Source organism: Poecilia reticulata, unplaced genomic scaffold (genome assembly GCF_000633615.1).
Source record: "Poecilia reticulata strain Guanapo unplaced genomic scaffold, Guppy_female_1.0+MT scaffold_181, whole genome shotgun sequence".
In the NCBI taxonomy this organism is placed as follows: domain Eukaryota; kingdom Metazoa; phylum Chordata; class Actinopteri; order Cyprinodontiformes; family Poeciliidae; genus Poecilia; species Poecilia reticulata.
The window spans coordinates 189,066-194,127 of NW_007615018.1; positions in this window are offsets into that span (position 1 = coordinate 189,066).

Consider the following 5,062-nt stretch of genomic DNA (forward strand, 5'->3'; position numbering starts at 1 on the left):
GCCTGACGCCATGCGCCACCTGACGCCGCCTGACGCCATGCGCAGCCTGACGCCATGCGCAGCCTGACGCCATGCGCAGCCTGACGCCATGCGCAGCCTGACGCCATGCGCCGCCTGACGCCGCCTGACGCCATGGATCTGCTGCCAGCTCAGCCGCTGGGCCTGCAGCTCCATTCACCGGTTCAGAACCGGCTGCATGGACCCGACCCGGTGCGGACATGATGAGGTCGCAGCCTGCAGGCTGTCCTTGCTTCAGGGAAGCTGAATGATCCCAGCAGAACCTCCTTCCTCCCAGCAGCTGAATCGGGTCAGAACCCAGCAGAACTTGCCCTGTAACGTCTGCAGCAGCTCAACAACCTTTTACCACAAACTTTCCCTCTTTAGTGCTGAAGTTTAAATGGAATGAATCCCCTGCAGCTCTGCTGCTGCAGATGCACAACATCATTGATTATTGATTATTTATTGAGGATTTTCCTGCAGCTGCAGGTCCTGTCCTCCTGACACAGGATTGGACAGCTGTCCTCCTGACTCAGGATTGGACAGCTGTCCTCCTGACTCAGGATTGGACAGCTGTCCTCCTGTCCCTGGATGACGCTGCAGCACCAGGACCTGGACCGAAGCCTACAGGGGACAAAAAGCCAGATGAACGTAGGAATCAGCTGATTCTGTTGATGTGACGACTTTGAGACACGAGGACACATTGGACACATTGGACACATCGGAGACATCAGAGACGTTTCTGCTCGTCTCAACCTTGTTTTTCTACAGAAATTTAGAAGAAGTTTAAATATGCAAAAAGCAGAAAGAGGAAGAGAAGCAGAGTGCAGAAACCCGCAGCTTTCACCGTCACACAGAGTCCAGCTGCTGGACGTCCGTCCGTCCAGCTGCTGGACCGGTGAGGGACATGGAGGACAGTTGAGTCTGAGCTGCAGCTGTCCTGACCACATGGCATCAGAACCAATTAGAAGCCTTCGTCTCTCCGGCCTTCCTCTTCATCACTTCGTGGGAACTCGGCGTTTGGTTTGAGCCAAACTGCTGAGTCATGACGCGTCCACCGCAGTGACCTGTCAGCCCCGCGGCATGCTGGGAAGCCGGCTGCTTCCTCATTCAGCTTCCTGCTCAGCTGCAGCAGAGGCGCAGCAGGAGGCAGGGGGCGGAGCCTGGATGGCATCAGAACCTCAAGAAACAGATAACTGAAACCTCTTCATGTTTTACTCCAAGTCTCAGAACCAGAACCAGAACCAGTCCTCCCAGTCCAAGGCCTGTACTGGCTGATCTAGACTCGCTGGTTCTGCTCCCACCAGGACCGGCTGGTTCTGACCCAATATTGTTGATCAGAACTAGTCCTGGTTTCAGAGCAGAGCAGAACCGGTCAGAGTCTCCTGATCAGAACTTTGTTGCTGATTGCAACAACTTGGTTCCTGGACCGGAACCAGACTGGAACCTGGAACAGACTCGTTGGTTCTGACTGGATCAGAACTCTTTCACTGGAATCGTTTGGTTCTGGGTTCTGGTTCTGGTGGAAGAGGCTTGTGGGACCTGACCGGAAGGACTCGGCCCAGACTCTCCGGCCCACCGCAGGCTGAATGAAACCGGTTCCGGTTCTGTTTTAAAACCTGGACTTCTGAAGCTGCTTCTTCTTTCTGGCAGGCGCTTGAACGCATCGCGGTGTGTTCAGGGTCACTCAGAGATGGTATCACAGCAGAGAGCCTGGCGGCGCTGCGGCTCCACCGGTTCTTCCCACCCTCTGGACCTGGAGCGGTTCTGGAGCGGTTCTGGAGCGGTGCGGCTGTTTTCCCTGCAGCAGCTGCTGCCAGCAGCCTCACAGGAGCTGCAATGAGCCGTTGCTGCAGAGCCTCAGTCCTGTGAATTATTAACGCTGAATCTGAGCAGTTATCAGATTCTGCTCTGAACTGGACCCGCACTCAGATTCTGAACCTTTATTCACCCGTTGAGCTCGCAGCGGGTCCTGGAGCGCCTCCAGACACGTCCTGCGCCGCGCCGCCACGGCAGGAAGCGCTCAGCGTTTAGACGCTTTAGCTTCCTGCTACTTCCCAAGATGTTTGCAGCTTGTTGGGGCCGGCTGGTTCTGGCAGCAGACCTCCTCACACATTTATGAGATCCAAAGGATCTTCTGGAAAACAGTCAGCAGAAACATTTGGGACATTTTCTCTGCGAGGCTCAGTTCATGTGAGACCAAAACATTTAACACCTCCAGCTGCTCTGAGTCAAACCAACCTGTTCCCCTCCTGGCCTGTGGGGGCGCTGCACCAAGAACCACTGAAGACACTGAGAGCAACTTCCTGTTTCACCAGATGGAAACAAGATGGAGGATTTTAGCGGTTGGAGGATTTCTGCTGCTAGCGCTAGGCTAGCATGTTAGCTTTGGTTGGATTTACCCAGAATGCCTTGCACAGTCGTCCACTTCCTGCTTTTGGAGCGGCCTCCGGTCCGCACATTCAAACCGAACCCAGACCGAGGTCTGGCGGACCAGAGGTCAGAGGTCGGTTAGCGTTCACACCTCACCAAGTGAACCAGACTTTATAGACAACAGACCGGAGTCGGGTTGAAGCGGACCGGCACCGGACCGGCACCGGACCGGCACCGGACCGGCACCGGACCGGCACCGGACCGAACGAGCTCAGGTTCAGCAGCAGCTCTGTTTGGATGACGTCACCTGGGAGGTTCAGTTTCCTCCAGGATGAAGTTCTCTGGTTCTGGTTACATTAGTCGGGTCGTTCGGGTCGTTCCTTTCTGTTCGGTTCTTTTGTGTTTGGATCCAGATTTTAGTTTCAGTTCTTTTTCCTTCAGTCAGTAGATCCTCTTTCTCATTGTCGTATCGTGACCTTTGACCTTAGCTGAGGCAGTGAGGCCCTCAGCGCGCCAGATGTTCTGGTTCTTCTGCACCTGCTTCTGGCATTGTTGAAGTGGTTCTGGTGGGTCGGGCTCCCGGGAGACTCTGGTCCAGGTGTGGGTCCGGGTTCTCCTGAGGTTCTCTGGAGAACCTCAGACGGGTCTGAACCCGTTCCCAGACTGATGCTTTGGTTCTGATCTTCATGCTGACAGACGGGTTCTGACCGGACCTGAAAAACACAGAACTTCTGGTCTGCAGACGTTCGTTGGCTGCAGCTGAAGCTGCTTCTGCACAGCGGCACTCCACACTTTTCAGATTTCTATCTGTAAAGTGAAATGAAGGATTTCCTTTCAGGTCTGAACTGCTGCCCTTCTACCAGAACCAGTAACAGAACCAGGAGTTCTTCAGACCAGCAGATGCATCTCCTCTGTAAAGTTCTGTTTGTCTCGGTTCAGAAAGTGGACCTTCAGACGGAGAAGATCCAGATGTTCTGCTGGACTGTTTACGGCTCCGTCTGCTGTAAACAGGATATCCGACCGGACCGCTCCTTTTGGGTTCTCTGATCCCAAACATCTGGATCCCACGGGTTCAGAACCAGAACCTGCTGTTGGCAGATAACCAGCAGGTCGGGTTGGACCTTCTCACCAACGTCCAGCAGACATCAGAACCGCGCTGCATGTCTTCAGAGATCCAGATCCAGTTATGAAGCTGTTCCGCTGGTGTTGCTGCCCATCACTGAGGTGTTAGCATTAGCTCTTAGCATTAGCATGCTAATGCTAACACTCACGTGTTTTTCATATTTCCCATCAGCCACTTGAATTTTAAGACTTTTTCCAGCCTTTTGAACCAGTTACTGCTTTAAGATGTTCCAGGTTTCATGACCTGTTTGGCCGTTTGGTCGGCCTGTTCATAAACTTTAATGCAGCAGAACCAGAACCAGAACCTTTGCTGGCAGCGAGTTTCACCAAACTGGAAGGAGAAGAAGAGAGACATTCGTCTTCATGGTTGGCGTTAGCTCCTGCTAACTGTTCATGTGTTTAGTGGGTCTAAGATTCTTTTTAAGGAATAAGTTGTGACACTTTGAGCCTAATTTTAAGACTTTTTTATAGAGGCCATTTTGAAAATATATGATTTCTACAGTTCAAAATAGGTTATGATTTGACACCAAACACTCATCTAATTTGAGATATAAAATTAACAACATGTCAGTAAATATGATTTCTATTGGTCTAGTTATGCGTCATTTGACATCTGTGATAAATATTGACAAATTTAGTGCATAATTAAATTGCCCTTGAGAGCCATCTTGAAAACTTGGCGGCCATCTTGAATGCTTCATTAGCCGATGGTTTTCCCAAAGCCCTGGGAATGTCTGTGCCAATTCGGTTCATGTATCCACATACATGCTGTTTGGAGGCAGCAGAAGCATCATGCTGTGGGACTGACCCTGCTGGCACTTCAAGACCTGCTGCGTTCTGCATTAGCAGTGCTGTCTGTACACTTTGAGCTAGTTGGACCGGACCGGACTTCTGCTCAACCAGGACTAACCAGTGCATTAGATCCGGTGATTCTGGACCCGGTCCAGAACTGCAGACCCTGTGGTCTGAGGGAGGGGACACATCCAGAGGACAAAATGGGACAGAACCGCCTGTCCTCTCAGCAGAGTGAAAAGTTCTGGTTAATGTTCAACCCTGGCCAAACAGAGCAGATAGGCGAACCGGGCCTCGGACTCACCGCGTGTCAACGAAACCAGGACTCTGAAACAAACAGCATCACATGTTCTGCTGCAGAGAGCGCCTCGCCGACCCGGTACCAAGGCTGGGAACCCGGTCCGGTTCAGGCTGCAGGTCCAGTTCAGGAGAAACGTCTTTAACACTGAGGTTAGAACTGATCTGAGTCCAGAACCAGCCGGGTCGGACCAGTAGAACCTGGTTTGGTTGTCCTGAACCTCCAGATTAACTTCAGACTTTGCAAATCCTGGTGTGAACTGAAAAGTTCAGGTTCTGAATTCCTGAAAATTCACCGACGAGAAAATTGGAGTCAAACTGGAAACAGAAAGAAGGAGCTACTGCCAACATTCACCAAGCTATCAATAAATATATTGATAGGCAAACTGACAGGAATAATGCTAACAACGGTGATGCTAACTGTAGTGATGCTAACAGCAGGGATGATAACTGTAGTGATGCTAACAGTGGTGATGCTAAC